At 39.3% G+C, this 20,398-nt stretch overlaps 1 protein-coding gene and 1 long non-coding RNA gene across 12 annotated transcripts in view; one reads left to right on the forward strand and one right to left on the reverse strand.

The window, feature by feature from the left end:
* znf618 (zinc finger protein 618) overlaps positions 1-15,686 on the reverse strand; it is a 114,077-nt gene extending 98,391 nt beyond the window's left edge. For 8 of the 11 annotated variants that reach the window (XM_080743881.1, XM_080743879.1, XM_080743880.1 and 5 more), the window contains exon 1: positions 15,552-15,686. The gene's annotated coding sequence lies outside the window, so the exon portion shown is untranslated. Of the gene's footprint in view, positions 1-13,125; positions 13,231-13,778; positions 14,486-15,220; positions 15,321-15,551 lie in introns of those variants that run through there. The other 3 variants (XM_080743875.1, XM_080743877.1, XM_080743876.1) reach the window with 3 other exon arrangements.
* The window catches only part of LOC308299483, a 711,129-nt gene that overhangs the window by 235,153 nt on the left and 455,578 nt on the right, over positions 1-20,398 (forward strand). The window lies entirely within an intron of this gene.

Genomic DNA, 20,398 nt, shown 5'->3' on the forward strand with positions numbered 1-20,398 from the left:
AATTTAACACTGTTTAATACAATCAGATAGCAATTTTCGGTTTGGATGGGGCTGTGAATGGTTGGCGTTGCATCAGAAACCCATCTCCACTATGCATATAGCCTACTGCTAGCCGCAAATTGCAACACTAGATTTTTTTATAATCGGATGAATCTATAGGTTGCAATACCTCCCATAGGCAGCCAATGCATCAAAACAGTTTTTTGCTATCTGATTGTATTAAACGACGTCAAACTCACCAATATTGCGGCTCTATGGAAAGCTTGGAATTTACTCTTGCTATCTGCAAAGTGTTTGTTTCAGAAAAATCCACCGTAGATATGTTATGATTTATTTTCTGTCAAGAAATCCGAGCAGACATGGTTTATTTTCTAAGTGTTGAACTTCGGAAGTGCTTGTCTTCTATTACGCAACGTCCCGCTGCCTCCTGCATTATGTGTCATTTAGAACCAGGTGGTCACAGGACCGTTGAGCGATTTTCCACAAGCGCTTCCAAACTCCAGCACTTAGAACAAATAATCACCTGAAGCCAATTTCTTGATAGAAACTGTCTCATAACATGTCTACTGTGGATTTTTCAGAAACAAACACTTTGCAGATAGCAATAGTAAATTCCAAGCTTTCCATAGAGCCGCAATATTGGTGAGTTTGACGTCGTTTAATACAATCAGATGGCAAAAAAAAAAAAAAAAAACGTTTTGATGCATTGGCTGCCTATGGGAGGTATTGCAACCCTAGATTCATCCGATTATAAAAAAAAATCTAGTGTGTTGCAGCTAGCCTACTGCTAGCCTTGGTTGGATCAAGATGGTCATCGGTCATTGCGACCGGAGGTCGCACTTACTACAGAAAGCTGCTCGAGGTGTCCGTCTGTCCGTCACACACGTCACACGTCACACGTCACACTTTTGCCCTGCTCATATCTACGCAACCGTTGCCCCGATCCATGCCAGATTTTGCACACACACTCCTTACCTGCCAAACTACAACCTCCAAGGACCCCCGGAGCTCCAGGGACCCCCAGCTCCCTGGGGGACCCCCAAGTGTAAAAAATGAGCACATGTGCAAAAATTACCAAATGACCACCCCAACGGAGCTGCTCACGGGGAATTCCTGGGGACCACCCACTCCTGGTGCTCCAGAACGGATGCAAAAGTGGTGGCGCCCCCAGTGGAGGACCCCCTGCCACTGCAGCTCACATAAAATGCCGTAACTCTGGCTAGGAGCGTCCGGGAGACCCGGGGCCAGTACCTATTCGTCCGCCAAGGCAACGCGGACACCCCACCCCTCATTTCTCACATGGCCCTCTTCTAGCGCCACCTACAGGCCGATTTTTAAAACACATTTTTGGCTGCTCCTATACAGTTTTGGCCCTCAAATCACGAAAATCACTACACAGTATGTCTACACTCATCTCATCAACATGGATCAGGAAGTTTTTGGAAGAAAAAATGTTTGCCCTATTTGTGGAGATAAGTGACCTACGGTCGCTTATCTCCCGATTAGGGAGTCTTACTGGTAATGAGAGTCTTGTATCAAGGCTAAGCCTGTATGATTACATATAGGCTTGCAGCAGTTTCATTCAAATAATAATGTTAGTTATCATTTCTGAGCGCTTCCATGTCTAAATCCAAACCAGTTTCTGTAGCCAACAAGCTCTTCTTCTTGTTTGGGTGACAACTTCTTTTGATTGTGCCATGGAGCACTCCTATTTTCCCAGGAGATGTTTATACCCAGTGTAGCGATCAAACTGCATAGTGAAAGCAAGACTTCTAAAGGAACCAACCTGGGGCCCGTTTCACGAAACCTAGATTAGGGATAAAGCCTGGCTTTATCAGCTATCCTGGCTTTAGTAAGTCTGAGTCAGAGCTCAATCGGTTTCATGAAAGCTGGATTATCTTGGCAGATTAGCCTCGCCAGTTAACCTGGATACACTCTTAGAACAAAAACTAGGCTCTACTCAATTTTATTGGTGAAACATTTTTACACTCAAAAATATTGAGTAAATATTACTGATATGAAATCAGGTAAATGAAACTCAATTAATTTGAGTAAAAGTAACCAAAACCTTTACGTACTTATTAACAACTAAAATTGAGTACAATGACCTAAAGAAATTGAGTAGATTTAATTAAATGATTCAGTCAATGCCACAAAAGACTACAAGTAAATACATTGAAATATTAAGTAGATCTAATTGAATATTAGAGTATGATTTAACAAAACAAATATGTCACATTTACTCTATTCATTTACTTTTATTGATTTAATTCATATAGTACCATTTACCCCTTTCATTTAGTTTACCTTTTACTCCAGGAGTACATGATGTCAAATGAATACACATGAAATAATTATGCAGATAATTATGTTTTTAATCAACTAATTTTGACCAGTGTAACACCACATCAAGTCTGAACATTCAACATACTTTACTATGTAAATGACATGCAACAATGCCTGCAAAAACAATGTGTTTAAAGATGATGATCAGGAAAGGGGTATCCCTGACACTTTTAAAATGTTCTGTTTACTAAAGAGCAGTGTATGTTCACAATACTGTATGTAAGTACCTCTAATTGAACTGTGCATACTGTAAGTAAGCAGTCTGTCAAACATTATGCACCATAAGAACAATGAGCCCATCAAATGATCAGTAAGTCATAACCACAAAATACATTAAAGAAGACAGTCAGAGGCCATTTGGCATGAAAGGAAATCACAACTTGGAATATGAAATAATAAATAAGCATTTACAGTAGTTCAACATTTAAACATATTGATATGCACACGTGTAATGTCTATATGCTAAACTGACCTGTTTGCTTTATGACTCGAATGCACCAGAAACAAACAAACATTTTACATTAATATCAGCAACAAATACAATTGCAAAAATGCTGTTTTGACAATAAATCCACTTTCAGTAGGTTATTATACCCACGTTCTGAGAGCATCTTGCTGAACAGTAGTCGGCAAGCAGACAAGTTCAGTCTCTGAACTTTGGCTGAAAGGTGTCCAGGATCCAACTCAACTAGTACTTTTTGGAACATCTCAAGACCATATCTGAGGTTCTTGGGGTATCTCAGATTAAAGGCATAGAACAGTCCCAACAGATAGCAGCAGATCCCCAAGATTGTTGAGGGCAGTGATGCCCTTAATCACAATACCTACATCAGTAGGTTCATTCATTGAGTCCTCTTGGTTCTGCAGCAGGTAGATCTTCATCTTCATCATCACCTCCTCTGTCAACTTCTCTTCTACTCTGACAGGTGCACCAGCAGCTTCCTGCACACATAGTGAAGATAATTGTTTAGAGCTCACTTTCGGGCTAAATGTTACAAGACACACAGACACACATTGAGCAATCCTAGCTGTCTCCACACATGCAGCCCTGGGCATAATCTTGAATCAGTTGGACCAGACATGCAACGGATGCAACAGCCATTCAGCCAATGTCACAACCTGATTCTCTGGATATCACTATGCTGTTCCTTTGCATGTGATGGTCTCATCCCCGATGACATTAAAACGTCAAAACATTTATTTTACTAACTTGAAAGTCCTTGATCTTGACACTATCTTCTTCCAGATGGTCGACGAGACATCGGATGATGACCTCTCGTGTTCGTTGATTGGGGATTCCTCTCTGCAGAATAGAAACATAATTATTTGAACAATAAAGAAAAAGTATGACTGCACTTTCATAAACTAACATAAACTTTGGCAATACAATTGTTTCCACAACCCAGTTTTAGCAACAGAAGCTGGGAGACTGTCCTTAGTAGCTATTAAGACATACATTTAGAAATGAATAATCAGGAGAGAGAGAGTTGCAGGGGATAAAGATGAGTTTAGCATAAATTAATATAGTAATTATTGTCATTAGCCAGGTGAAATATAATTAAAGCAGTTAGAGTAAATGAAAGTTTCATACCTGAAGTAGAATACTCATTTGTGCCCAAACTGCCCTTCTTGGACTGGAACATGGACAGTAGTTTGGGGGTATAGAAGTCCAACATTGCCATACATTTTGGCTCAAGATTCAGTGTGGTGATCATCCTGAACTTTGCACTAACCTGGAAGACAGAGATGAGGGGAAGAGAGTAAAAAAGAAGACGTGAGATTGTAGATCTGGTATTTTCCCCCAGGATAGGGATGCTAGGGTATACAAGTGGTTAACTACAATGACAAGATGTCTGTCACATTCAGGTCTAATTTCTGTAACCATTTCTGTAAACATCTAACAAGGCAGGCCAACTCTCCTTGATGTCTGCTGGCTGACCACATCATGTCATCTAATGCTTAATATCTGCAACCCAATTTTACAGGGATATAGTTAATAATAATAATTGTATACTTCAAAATATTCAAAAATAGTGGATATAGCTGATCTACAGCTCACAAGCTTGAGCTTGTAAATTGGTCATTTGAGCATTTCTGAAGAAAAAAAAAAGATAATTCAAATAACTGACACCATGTGAGGCTTAGTCAATTCATGATTCCAATAATTACTTGGCCAAACCAAAATCAAGGTATACTGTATAATCATGTTGCTTATTTACTTCATACTTTTTCCAAGTTTACACATGTAATCCTCATTGAACACCATAATAGATACACGTAGATAATATGTAGGCCTACCTGTGCATGTTATCTTCATTGTACACACCATTGTATGCAGCTGTGCATAGCTTGTAATAAATGCAAAAAGTCACAATGACTAGAGGGCTTGCACATTCCCCTCACTGTGACATTAACTAGCTGCAAACCTTTGTAAAGAACATAAGTTATACCCAGTACATTTGTGTAGCCTATATGCACAAAGATACAGTAAATCTACTTACCAAGATTTGCAAACACTCTCCAGGTCTCTTGTTGAAAAAGATGTGTGCTGCTGCTGTTTGCTGACAGAATGTTCCAGTAGAATTTTCCCATGAACCCTTTTTTTCCCATGAACCCTTGTGTACAATTTTGAATCTTAGTCATATCTACTCAATTGTTTAGGTTGTTGTGAGAGATGAAAGATTATTTAGTTGGAATGAATAATAATTAAGGGTCTTTTTAAATTGATCCATATAAGTACTCCATACTCAAATATTATGAAGGAAAATTACCAAAACAAATTGAGTATAATTCATGAATAAAATCAGTTGGTCAAATACTAATTTATTCTCACGAAATTAACTCAAATAATATATGTACATCTAACTCAAAATTAACAGTTGGATTTCTAGTCATTTAGTTTGGTCTGTCCAACTCAAACAATCACGTACACAATATTCAGTGATTTTATTGAGCTAATATAACTTTTTCTAATAGTGCCATTTACTCGGCCGCAGAATCATTTCTCAGAGTGTATTTTAAGCCTGAACTCGGTTTCATGAAAGTTATCCCACCTTAGTTACCATGGAGATTAAGCTATGAAGCTAGCGTGCTCTAGACCAGGCTCACAGCCAAGATTTCTTAATCCATGTGCCTTTTTGTTCAAGTTTTGTGAAATAGCTGTTAGTCCAATGACTCCAAATGTAAACTGATTACTTTTTCCACATTTAATTCAACACCTATGTTAGTATATAGACTGAAATGAAAAATACAAAAATATATAATACATTTAATTATAAACCTATTACTGAAATAGTGAATAAATCATGAATCATATGACTCATGTTATATGTCACTATAGTTCATAATGTTATTTGTGTGATTGCGACCGTCAGGTCGCAGTTTAGTATCAAAACCTCCACCGGCCGTCCGTCCGTCCGTCCGTCGGTCACACGTCACACGTCACACCTTTGCCCTGCTCATATCTCCGCATCAGTATGACATCAGTATGACATCACACCATATATGGAGGGATGTGTTGGTTATCTCCATATCTGGAGATTCAACCTTCAACGATTTTGACATCTTGTTACTAATCTGTCGGTAGATAATGCCGGTCTTATATAAGGGTCATTTGTGTACGGTGTGATGTCATACTGATGTCAGCAGTGTGATGTCATACTGATGTCAGCAGCTATGTCTCTATATATGGAGTTATATGTTGTTCGTGTCCAAATATGGGGCTTGTGAGGTCAGACTTAGTGAGATTCGTCGGTTATCTCCATATATGGAGGGATGTGTTGGTTATCTCCATATCTGGAGATTCAACCTTCAACGATTTTGACATCTTGTTACTAATCTGTCGGTAGATAATGCCGGTTGGCAAAACAAACTTTTGGCCTATTTGTGGAGTCTCACTGGTAATATATTACTGAAGTTCTTGAGATTATAAAAAAAATGGCTGACAATGTAGCAAGGGTGTTTTCAATTAAGTTAGCGATAAGAGTAATATAACAGCCTGTCTAGGTGTGATTATTCTATAGCCACCAGTGGTGTAAAGTAACTAAGGACATTTACTTAAGTATTGTACTTAAAGGGGCACTCCACCACTTTTCAACCTATCTTCATATAATAGGTCCTCACTAATGTTCATGATAAAATATCACAATTTTTTTCTACTCAGTTTGGGTCTCATAGGAGAGCTGTGGGTGGGTCAAATCCTTCTACCGGTGACATCATCAATGGGAAATGCAAGCTAATAGAAACTGCAGGCTTTCTATTCCTGAAAAGTTGCAATGTTAAAGTGGAAGCCATTGTTCTCGTGATAATAAAAATCTATTTTCTTTCAAAAATATTATTATTTTTTTTGTCAAACGATGATGTCACCGGTAGAAGGATTTGACAGCTCTCCTATGAGACCCAGACTGAATAGAAAAAAATTGTGCTATTTTATTATGAACATTAGTGAGGACCTATTATATGAAGACAGGTTGAAAAGTGGTGAACTACTCCTTTAAGTATAATCTTGCGGTATTTGTACTTTACTTGAGTATTTCCAATGTCCAATACTTTATTTACTTCTACTCCACAATACATCTCAGATCCAAATACTGTACTTTTACTCCAATACATTTATTTGAAAACTTTAGTTACTAGTTACTTTGTAGATTTACAAGCTCACAATGCAAAGCATTCTGAGCATGTAGATCTGCTATTTTCAAAAGATTTTCCTACATTTGAAAACTTTAAATGGGATATCTGCATAATGAGTACTTTTACTTTTTGTACTTTAAGTACATTTTGATACTTTTACTCAAGTAAATTTTGAATTCTGGACTTTTACTAACAGAGTATTTCTTCATTGCAGTATTGATACTTTTACATGAGTAAAACATGTGAGTACTTTTTCACCACTGATAGCAGCTATAGCATGCCTGTCTTTTTTATGTGGGGGGAGGGGGGGGGGGAGAACACTGCTCTGTTCTTCGGTGCCGTGATTGGTCACGATCAAGGAATCGATGCTCGACTGCATGGGCTTTCCAAAGAAAAGCCCATGCCTTGTCGAGCCAGGCTTTACGATCCTGGCTCAACAAAGTCTCTCCTTCTCCCACCCTTCTCAGCCTGGCTTGGTGTTAGTGGAACGGAATAAGCCAGGCTATATGGAGGAGGCTTTGTCAAGTCTGCATATGTCTTAAATCCCAGCTTAGTTTATTCTACTTTCGTGAAACAGGCCCCTGAATGAGAATGGTGTTGTTTTCTCTCCTATACAGCCTGACCCCCCAGCAACCCCGAGTCACAGCAATTCATTGTTGGGTGAGTGCACACAGAGTGCACACATTAGAATTCTGCTCAGATGAATCCCTTCATGAAAATGCAGCTAGTGTTATATGACTGTACATGGAATGCATGGCATTATCTGCCATTCAAGTCTTTGTTTTGTGTGTGCGCTTGTGTTTACCCTTTGTGATGCCTGGTGGGTGGAGCTAATTAGTGAAAACTGGGAGCACCTGACCAGTCTCTCAGGGGTATTAATTGTTATTCAAATGTTTTATGTTTTAAAAATGGACCATATTTTTACAAAAACTGTATGTACATACACAACAGTCACAGGAAACAAACCACTACCAATACATCTAACAATATAGACAGGGAAACTTAAATTACTGCTTGAAAAGTTTGTAGTATAATAAATTGGCACATAGTTCTCAGTGTATGCAGTATTCCACTTTGCTCATCTTTTCTCTCCATTCAACTGCCACCGGCCTGCTGGGTTATTATTATTCATTATTTATTTTTGTTGACCTTCAGCTCTGTTTTGTTTTATGTTTCACATTATACAACTAATAAAATATGCACATCACTTGGTTGAGGTGCTGGGTTGGAAAGTATCATGATGAAAAAGAATAAACCTTCACACTCGTCTTTATGGGTGTGTAATGTAATTTATTGACGAGTCAATAAATTAGATTTGGAGCAGATGCGTGTGTGTGGGCCGGGTTTATTCTGTTTCTTTCACATTACATAACACCAATCCTTTCTTTATCCATGTTGGCTATTCAAAAATAGCAGATCTACAAGCTCACAGCACATCAATTCGCGCAGCGCTGCAAGCATGTACATTTTAAACGATTTTGAAAATGTATATTTTTTTCCATACATCTTCTCTTCTGGGGGGTACCAAAAACCTTTCAGCTGGGGGGGGCGTCCACCTTGACACGAATATAATTGAGAGCCACTGCTTTAAAACACACATTTTGCTAGTACTCCTACAGAGTTTGTGCAAATCACTACTCACTCGGTCTGGTAGGGACTAGGGTTCTGATTCAACATAGAACAAATGGGGGAGCATTCCTGAGATGGCTTTAAAAATAAATAGATACCAGTGATTATCACTTTAATCACTGTTAAAACCGTATGTCAGTTGCAGTGTCAGTTGATTCCTACCTATGTGTCTTTCCCAGTTGGCCAGTGATCAAAAACCTAATGACCCGTTTTGTGTAAGGTCTGGACAATGGCATTGGCAGCCTTCATAACAGTTAAAATGATTACAAGGCCTATTCAGGGTCCACTGACCACATCCACCGCACACGAGTGCACCTTTATGGAACTTATTTGGAACAAACTAAAGTTATTTGTTCCGTGGTGCAGCTGAAGGTGTCTAATGGTATAAATAAGGTCATGTAGGGACAATAGGAAAGTCTTCTGAAATCTTTAACCCATTAAGACCTGAGGGAACATCTAAAATAATACATAATTTATACTTTCCCGGTGCACTTTCAAATCATGTATAGGCTACTTTACATTACTAAAGACAACTGTTCTAATCTAATTTTATTCTGTAACATTTTGGACAAAATAGACACTTTTACATTGAAGTTCCCACTCTTCCTTAGTGCCCTCTATTCCGGTATCCTTCCTGCTAACATAAAGTAAAGCAGCCTAGAAAAAGTGGACAAAGTTTTAAGCCCTCAAACGCTAGCCTAATAATATATCTGCTGACTAGATTAACAGTCCTGGAGGATTTCCATAGTCTTTGAAATGTCAAGATGAAGCTAGATTGTTCTGAGGGATATCGGCGTGGATGACACAAGGTATTATGCTGTGGCTTCGATCAGTATGCTATAGGAGAGCTGCTCAGGTTAGGCCAGTGATATGAGGCCTGATTGCATATTATGCATAGTACTTTCTGTGCATGTTATGCAATTACGCAACTACTTTACAGTATGTAAGACACATTTTGTCAGAAATTGTTGTTACGGTTATTATTTTTCATCAAAAATAAAGCATCACTAATCTTTCTAATTCTTACTTACAGTATAGAACTATACTAAAAAAGAAATCATTAAAATGACAATGTCCTAAAATAAACATATTCATACAGTATTTTACATAAAATTTTCAGACAAGCCTAATACGATAAGCACATTTCCACAGAAGATAAAATGAAACAAACAGCTTTTGTTTGTTTTCGCGGCGTGTTTAGTCAGCAAAAAGGCCTGCTCTGACTCCATCGCCTAGAGTAGACCCTTCTATGGAGATCAGCATCAAACAGTGAACAGGATGTCCCTATATTGTCCTCAGGCTGTCACATACTGTACATTTCCCCTTCCGTCTCCCTTTCTACCACCACTAGTTGTTGTCCTGATCCGCTCTCTCTGCTTTTTGTGTCCTCTCTCCCTCTCTCTCTCCTCCCCTCCGCGCTGCTGCCCTCGACTCACCTCTTCTCTTCTATTGTTTTATTAAACAATGCCCACATTCACCTGACATCATCTGCAGGGGGCCAGTCAGTCAAAAAGACCTGGCCTAACTTTCATCGCATATAGTGGAAGCTTTCTAAGGCATTGGTTCTCAAAGTGGGGTCCTCTGAGAACCCTGAGGCGGTTCCAGGGGGTCCCCAGCTAAACGATAGTTAGGAACCAAATGGACCCTTATGGGTATGTAACTAACAGGTCCATTTGGTTCCATTTGTACACTCTCAGAGTTAAATTAACATTGATTTAACAATATAAATTTGGGTCTCGGAGACAGAAATGCCATTAAATGGGGGTCTGTAGGCTAATGCATCTCAAATTGGGGGTCCTTGAAATTAAAATGGTTGGGAATCACTGCTAGAGCAGTAAAGATCTTCTCTTATATATGGAGTCCCTGGCATATCTTTTCAAATGGGGGTCCGCAGGCTAATAAGGGTCAATGTCCTTGACATTTGGTTCAAGAGTTATACGCCAAAATGCAAAGCCTGGTGGATCCGATTTCAACAATTTGGAGATCGGTCCAGCAGTGTTCGATAATATGCAACCTTGTCATATTCGTGACGCGTTGTGAGATGCTTATAGATCTGCTAATATGAGCACGACACCGACACACCACTAACTGAGGGTCATCCCGGTCTGTCGGCCTGGTGAAGACAGTTACATAATGAAAAGTTCCACTCGATAGCCAGATAGCAATAGAGCATTCCTTTACTGCGTGTGCAGCGTAGCGTATGCAGCAGGTTATTGCAGTGCTCCTTGGGTGACCTTCTCCAGTTCATTAGCTTTTGATGCATGTCACCCCTCATCTGGCAGCATGGTGGCATGTGCCCTTGTCATTGTCAGAGAAATGGAATTCTGCCAATTTCTACATGGTTCTCAACCTTTTCTGGCCATGACATGACCCCCCAAAATAATCATAATATGTGAACTGGAGACCCCCCCACCCACCCTGACATGCACTTGGAATTGTAGCAGTTGAGGCGTTACATTTAGTTTGACTTGGTTCCACAGATAACATTTGTCAATGTTTTGACCATTGTTTATTTAATAGTTTGTTGATTACTTTCATTTCAGAGGTTTATAAAGTTAAAAATCCTTAAAGTTATACTATGTAACTTTTTTTATAAAACATATCTTAAAATTGTCCTAACTATTAAATCGCTAAAGTTTTAGAACCCCCACTCCGTTAATTTCAGCCCCAAAAGCCTTTTCTTTATATGTTTTCTACTTAGCCGTGACAGGGGCGGGATTTCGCGGCAAAATGACGTCATCTGCATCATCCGTATACGTTGTGTATATGTTGGCCAATCACATTGCAGATCATACACACATGATACACTACCGGCCAATCACGTCTCTTCAGGAAATAGCTTGCTTCAACAGCTTTGTTTACGCTGGTCTAGAAGTCTAGCCTGTAACTCCCCAACGCCGGTCCGCAGAAGGACACGAGACACCTCCAGTCCTCCACGGATGCGTGGCGAGGCGGGCGAGCCGGCGAGGCGGACGCGGTGGTCTGAAGGCCCGGTCGGCCGGTCCGCGGCGAAAAACGACCGAAAAAAGCAGACGCGACCGCGGTTTGCTATAACGCTACTGACCACTAGTTGAGCAACTTACACAGTATAACTTTAAATTATAGTTATAGTCTAGTGCTCAGTGTGAATGGCCCATTAAACTGTATGCTGGTTTCTTTACTGTTGAGTGAAAAGAAAAACAATGTTGAACATCAAGCTAATCATCTGGGATTAGCTCAGATTTCAGTAAAGCAAGGCGTGAGGCAAGGCAAGTTTATTTGTATAGCACATGATAAGTTGTTATAAAAAGGATATCACGTTTTCAGTAAGGAAGAAAAGAAACAACACAAAGTCAGGTTTGAAAAATCTAAATCTAATTCACTATTGATATCGAAAAAAATTAGACAATTCAATTTGCTTTACATAAAACATTAAGCAAAAAGAAACCCCATTTTAAAAGGACATTTGAATTCAGTAATGAGGAAGAAAGAAGTTTTAACGATATGCGTTATGCACCCACTGTTCCCTCTATGTATAGGTGCGTGTGAACAATGGCCGACTCTACTTTCCAGATCCATGCTCTGGACGAGATGGGATATTAATGCCATACCATCTGGACAGAAGCCCACCTGAAGGAATGATGGCATCATAGGAATCGCTCGGGTCTTTTTCAGGACAAAAATCTGCAATAAATGGTAAATGCAATGAAGATCAGAAAGAGTTAATACCTGATGATAATAATGTACGGATGCCAAAATGCTACAAATTAATTATTATAAAAATAATTGTATGACATATCTATGAAGACGTCTTTAATGCATCATAAACATACATGTAATTCATTATAATAGCTTAACACTGATGTGCTTATAATACAGTATAATGAATTCTCACAGATCTAGTACATTATGGTAATTTGTCATGCCTTACAACCACAGCCATAATGCATTATAGTTTGATTATTTATAAGTTACAATAAGTGGTCATTTGGGGCTTTGAATAAAGATCATTCCTGGAGGTGTTCGCAGAAACCTTTTGTTTGTTCTAGCATGGATCTGATCCACTTATAGTGACTTATAATCACACAATATAATGCATTATAACAGTTATTATAATGTTTTATAAACGTATTATAATGTATTTACAACTAGAGAAAGATAATACACCACAGATGCTGGTGAAAAGACATTTTTTGCGAGTGACCATATTCTGAAATAATAATATACTTGACCTTACCTAAGTCATAATCAAATGCTTACAACCTCTTATGTTTAACGTTATAATAGATTATTGAGTACTTATGACTGTAATTATACAGTGCTATATGCAGATTATAATGCATTGATACTTTACAAGTAATTACAAATGGCTTTATAATCTGATATGAATATTGTTATAAAGCATTATGAGTATTCATTAGTCAGTGTGTATAATTGCACAGTGTTATATTATAATGAACTAGGCTACATATACACATACATATATGTTTATAATTCATAATAGATATGGGCTTAATAGCAGTGTTGAAAGATATCTACCATCTGAAATGTTGTAGAGGAATGGTGCCGGTGGTGATAAGTTGAGACATTCGGCTTGTTGTAAATTGTAAATTGGATCAATGTTGTGTAGTTTCCCTTTTAAACCTGGAGAAAATAAACACAATATTTGTATCAGTGTTGATCAGTGTTGATTCCGTTGACTAAAACTAGTTGTCAACTACCTTTTTTCACAGACGAAAACTAAATAAAAACTAAGCTATGATGGCTAAAAACTATGACTAAATATATTGACAATTTCCCAACAAATAACTAGACTAAAATGTTAGGGACGGACTAGTGGAGAAGAGATCCACTAGAACTTAGTGTAAAATCTGGCCTTACGACGCCATCAAGGCCCGCCAAAATAAAATTTTGTTGACAAAATCAACTGTAGATTTAGTCGACTAAAATCTTATATTTAGTTGACTAAAACAAAACTTTTCAGATGACAAATATTTTACTAAAACTAAATTCAAATTTCCTGACAAAATTAACACTGGTACACATGCAAATCTACACTTTATTAAAAAAGACTATGACTAAAACTAAATAAAGAAATTCTGTCAAAATCAACACCTTTACACATGCTCATCTACTGTACACTGCATTTTAGATTATAGGTCAAGAATCAAGAGACTGATCCTTGAGCTTACCGTATACAAGTAGATAAGTCAGAGGTGGATAATCAGGAACCTGAGCTTTCAAAGTCAGTGTAAGGCATTCATCGCATGTCTTCAAAAACCTGATTTCTGCTTCAGAGTTGAACTCTTCTACAGTAGCAAGACATATGAAGGCAAGTACAGTATTACATAACACACAAAGAATGGGCTTCAAACAAGGTTGGCATTTTTCCAGTAGGATGAAACAGCTTTCTGTTTGATTCAGAATACTTTATCGGCATTTCATAGCAATCCTGGTGTGCTTATTCTGGGCACGTCATAACAGATAAGAGGTTTTGGTGTGTAGAGAGAAATGGAGGGGTTTAAGCAGGGGTGTTCCACCAAATTCTGGGCCCTGGGTACAAGGATTCACTGCGTTATTTTGTGCTTTAACTATTGAAAAATAGCAGATACACAAGCTCACAGCGTGTTAAAATATTACAATGTCCATGTACAGTTTTTGCCAGAGAATATCCATTTCCTTTAAAAACACCTGCACTATCCACATGTTTCACAAAGATCTTATTTATTTATTTTTGCTACATAGTTACTGTATCGATTTGAAATCATAGAATCATATCTTATCGCCGCGAATGAACCATGCAATATCGTCCATGTATCGTATCCCCAACATCCACTATCCTGGGGTGGAACATTTGCTCACGACACACACACAACCCACACACAGACAGGAGTTTCCATTGAACTTACCAATCCGAAGGCGGAGGGTGTTGTTATTTCCTTTGGTTATGTTATGGAAATAATGGTAGACACAAGAGTCGCTGCACCTTAAGATGTAGTATAGTAGCATTATGAGTCAGTTAATGTGCAGTGGATGTACTAGTTACCCTTTTGACGATTATGATGGTGGAAGTGTCTATTTGAGGTTTGTGCATTAATTGAACAACATTTTGGTAGAAAGGTGCAATTCGGTGAAATTTCAAGTGTGGTTGCACTTGCACTGAAGCGAGTTGTGAGGCATCCACTGGGAACTGAATACCGTCTTAACATTTATATTATAAAGCTCCATATATGGCCAAGATCCCTGATGTCATTAAGCCCGTATGGAACATATGGACATTTTTTGTCAGTCTCTGTTGTTTCAGCGCAACCTCGCCCTTTGGTCGCTTCTAGCCCTTAGAGCGTCTTACCGGTATTATATTGTGATGTCATGTGAAGTTTGACAACAGTGACAACAGTGTGTGAAATGCAAAAAAGCATGTACAAAAGCATAAAAAAGTTTACAAAAAGCAGGTTCACTTTGATGGCAAAAAGACTGAGAATAATAGTTAAACAAATGAAAACAAACCCAGTATGCTACATGTTCTCATACGATGATAATTGACCAATTCTCAATGACTGGATAATAGTACTTTGATTTGGCAAATAATGTTTTAACACAGCTCTGTGTGTTGAATAAAATTGTTATCACTCACTTTCTCCCCGGCCACTCTATCTTGTGCCCCATTGTAAAATTGAGCGTCCCATGGGTGTCATTGTAGAATTCTGCCCAGGAGCTCTTGGCGTGCCTCAGGGTGAACTGATCAATGCAATCAGAGGAGTAGGCTTCTAGGACCACCCACGTCCCAAGGAAGAGCTGCATGAAAGCCATTCATTTTCAGGGATTTTAAAGCTGCAATCCAGAACTTATTTTAAATAACTCAATTCTATTTTAATCTGCATGGCCGATTATGTTAATACGATATGAGTTCATCTGCAGCATGTGAGTGTGAGTGCTTTCTTATTTCTACATTGGTCTCCCTATACCTTCTTCTCCACCTCTTCTGTGTTGAGGGGCTTCAGGAGCTCATCACAAGGATTCGACGTCGGTTCCATGTTGAAACTCCTCACCAGGAGCATCACGAGAAGGGCACCGTTCAGGACAAAGAGCCTGGAACACTGTTCAGGGACATGACCTTGGATTAGTGTCGGCACTACATTATGTTACAACAACATGCAATATGTCAGTGGTTCTCAAACTGTGGCCACTGGTGTGCCGCGAGGATATTGCAAGTGGGCCCCTAATTATTGGCAGAACACTCATTTTAATTATTTTAATTTAATAATACGTAGTTCTGACCTAGCCTGATTTCAGACTGTCTGAAGTTGTCCCTATTCTATTTGATTTAAAAGGGGAGGGGATTTAAAATTTGAAATTCCCAATCACAAGAGATCTGGTGGGAGGGGTTGTGTTTGACTTGTGTACACAAAACATTCCCCCTCCCCTGTATGACAGGAATCAAGTTGTTGTCTTTGATGTTTCATTGATTAGAGAGAAGCACTAACGAGCTATTTACACTTGTATGGCTCAGTCCCCTTTTACATTAAAACGAGCTTCACTGTAAACTGCTAAGAGCCGTTTAGTTTTCATTTTTTATGTGGTCTTTATATGAAAACGCAATTTGTCCCTAAACGCGGTAATTTGCATGCCAGGTCGCTAGGTGACGCATGTCGCCATGACCGCACTGCCCAAGTTCCGTTCTACTTCCTAGCAGCCAGCAAAGAAGTCCTCCTCAGTCAGTCAACACAACGCACTGCCGTCACACAGCACAGGCAGACTGGCTGGCTGGCTAACTAAAAATGCTTAAAAAGTTTGTTCCAGACGGTCGGAACAGACACATGTAGCATACACAACACATCCCGGGACTATATTTATTCCTTATGATACGATACAGAAAAAGGCGTTCACTTCACGTTTCGTTTCAACACGACTGGAGTCAATGCCTTTACTGCAGCTTATGGAGGGGATGATGATGATTACACACAGACGGCGACAAGCTATAGATGTTGGATCGTGTCATGATAAACATTATAGGCTACTGTCGCTATTTTCAGCGTCGGCTATTTTTGCAGTTGTCTGCTATTTTCACAACGCACGCGACGCGTTGTGAGCTTGTAGGTCGGCTATTTTCACAACGCACCGCAACGCGTTGTGAGCTTGTAGATCGGCTATTATCACAACGCACCGCAACGCGCTGTGAGCTTGTAGATCGGCTATTTTCACAACGCACCGCGACGCGTTGTTGTGAGCTTGTAGATCGGCTATTTTCAAATAGCTACGGTATAAATTAGGGCTAACGTTAGCAAATAAATATACTTAATAGTTACTTTACAGTTTACACCACTGAATGTTTAAAAAGCAATTAAATTGCTCTTCATTAAGGTACAGTATGAGTATGAGCTCAAAGCTATTTATCATAGTGGCATAAAATGAAGGGGGGAAAAAAGACGATATATTCGTCAATCGCCGATTATTTGTATGACAATTATCATCTGGAGAAATTCCTAATCGTGACAACCCTAGGATGTCCCACATCTTATCATTTTCAGTGGTTTGCTGCGTTTACGGTATTTAGATGAAAGCGGGAGATACAAAGCGTTTTTACCTTTTCCACTTTCAAAGGGGTTTTCACTTTGTTACGGTTTCACCCCACAAAGACGCCATTTTCGTCTAAATGACCCCCCACAAACGACTATAAATCATTACGTTTACAGTGAAGCCCGTTTTAATGTAAAGCAGGCCTCAATCAATGACTGCAGTTCAGAACCCCTTTGAAGTTCAAAGGGAGCAATTAAGAGCTCTGGTGAGCCACCCCTCCCTCCACTGTTTCTGTTGATTTTCAAAAGTTAGACCCATGCACCCCTCCTCCGTCTTGCATTAATTTCATTGGTCGGTGCGCCAAGACACCGACAGAAAGAGGCGCGTCATATGCCACTTACAGACCAAGAGAAGCAGTCCACTCCAGGGGCATAGTTCTGCGGATTTAAAATGACTCATATAGGGAAGTAAAACTTCCTATGATTGGCCGCTAGTTGCGCTGTTTTCCCCCCCGGCCGATCGCAAAAAGAATTGTGCTCCATTGGATTCCATTCATTTTCCCCTTAATTAACATTTTCATGAATACTGTATGGTTCCTATCGCTAGTTAAAAATTGCCTTTCAATCACCATCATATTCGTTTTGTCGAAATGTGGTCCAATTTATTTTAAAATAAATGATAAAGTTGCGCGGGGGGGGGGGGGGGGGGGGGGGGCCTGGCCAACTAAACTGATACCAGCCGGCTGTGTTCTTCTTCGTGTGCTGTATTTCGGGAGGCTCCGACCACATTCTCCCATGTATCCCTGCGGTTGCACGCGACCGTTGGCAGCCAATAGTATCTCTGATGCCTTTACAATTCTATGATGGCGACACCCATTCCAAGAGGTAGAAAGAGCCATTTGCGCTGCATAGAAACCAATGGCTTCGCATCGTCCATATTTTTCTACAGTCTATGGTCCACTCAGAGAGTGGGCGGGTCTATTGGCTGGAGCCAGGCAAGTTCTGACCCAGCAATCTAATTGTTTCAAAGAGCTCTCTGCAGATGACAGCCGTGCTCAAATGAGTATGACAGCACACCTAGCCGAATCTCATAGAAATATTACACTGCCACTTTTTCAGCTTTGATGTTAAAGGCATTCTGGGTAATAGAATCCAGATCTGTGTCACTCCTCCCTCCCTCTCCCCCTGTTATCTCTGACAGCTATCAAAGTGATTGCTGTCTTTGATGCACTATCGAGGACAGAACATGTTTGACACTTATGGCCCAATTAATCAACTCCGTACACAACCCCTTTGAAGTTCAAAGGGATCAATTAAGAGCTCCGTGCGAGCCAATAAATAATTATATCAAATTGATATGCTTTATTGAAACAAATGACAGCTTTAAAAGCTCCTCCCAATCTGACATCATTCAAATCGCGGCCCCCCAAACATTGAATCACCAATGCAACACTGGATATAACACTTAAAAAAGGTTGTTATTTTGTGAGCAAACTGCCCAATGAAATTATTATACATTTTGATATGTTTTATTTTGATGGTAACTCTTTACACAATATTACACAAAGGTGTGCTTTACCATTTATTGGCTCTCCAGCGAAGCTTGTGGAACTCATGGCAAGCGCCTATCGTTCCTGACGGCTTCACCGTCTTGTCAATAATGACGGTATAAATCACAGCCTCTTGTGTAATAATGCTTAAGTTGACTGTTAAAACATGGGAAACAGCTGCACTGTGCGGTATAAATGAGCAAGAAAAGTGCTAATGTTAAAAGCAGTGAGAAAGAAAGCATGTGTTTTGAAAGAGGCCAGTACAGAATTGACCCAAGAGTAAGTAGTTTACCTGACCTGAAGTCCACATACTGTACCAGCTCCGTCAGCAAACTGAATTTGTGACACAAGACAGACACAAGAACGCTTTTAAATACGGCCTGTGTTGGAAAGGGGAGCCAATCAATGACAGCTGGGTAATCATAGACACTGGAGCAGCCCAGAGAGTTAGTCTTTTTATTCAGGTGCTATACAATAACGAATGACTGACGTTTCAATCTTTGATCTTCCTCAACATGATTGTGTACTTGCGCATGAGATACATAATATGCCAACAATTATTTTCCAGTTATGTGGAAAAAGTCAAATTTGAATATACAATGGTAAAATGGCCCTAAAATAACAACAGTACTCAACCTCCCAGATCACTTGTGCCAACTGTGGTGAATCAACACACATTGCTTGTTTACCCAAGCAAACATAAAGGACATTTTCTACCAATATCGCCCTTTGTACTTTCTGTCCGTCTGTACATTGTGTCTGTTTGTACATTGCGTGTGTGCGTGTGCGTGTGTGCGTGCGTGTGTGTGTCTAACACAGAGGTTCTCAAACTTTGAAATTTGAAGGTCTCCCCTTAACTTTGACAATGTACAAATGGAACCAAATGGACCCATTTGGAGCCCCATAAAGGAACCTAGAGAGTCCCAGAAATCCACTCTGAGAACCACTGGTCTCACACACTCAGACCACAGTTTGCTGAGAGGAAGGTCATCTTTACCCACATAAAGTTGTGTGGCAACACATAGAAAATCCAGCAGTAAATCACTGGGAATCAAATTAAATCCAATGTCTTAAGCTATCCTGATACAAGAAGCATATCGTTGTTGTCGGGTGGAAACCTTGTATGTCCAAAACCGTTTGTTTTGCATTTATCATTTAAAAAAATATTGAAACTAACAGTTTAAACAGTTTTTTCACTACTTTTGTGCGACGGCCTTATATGATGAAGCAGGGCTTTACTTTGCGAAAGAACATAAATACAAATATGTGAAGTCACATTTCGTATCTAAACCAAAGAAGGTCTTGGTCAAAAATAATCACAAAGTATAGATGAGTATTGACATGTATTCATGGATTATTTATCTAACAAATAATCACAAATCTAGAGTCTGCCATGCATCTTTTTGTCCTTCCCCAAAATGAGTTCCAAGTGATTTCAGTAAAGCAAGGCAAGTTTATTTGCAGCACATTTGAACAAAAAGGCAATTCAAATCTACTTTACACAAAACATTAAGCAAAAGAAACCCATTTTAAAATGAAAAAGGAAGTTTATCACCTATCCCTCCATAATAAGAAATACAGCAAAATACACTTCTGAATATGATTAAAAAACAAAGAAGTAAAAATACAAAATAAAACAGAAAGCAGGCTACATCTCTAAACAAAGATGTGTTGGTTATGTATATGCATTATGTTTAAGATTAAACATGTTCAGAGAATGCTAGAGAGGCAGGGGCTGACATTTCT

This window comes from Nannobrachium achirus (assembly GCF_963921795.1).
Source record: "Nannobrachium achirus genome assembly, chromosome: 15".
NCBI lineage: Eukaryota > Metazoa > Chordata > Actinopteri > Myctophiformes > Myctophidae > Nannobrachium > Nannobrachium achirus.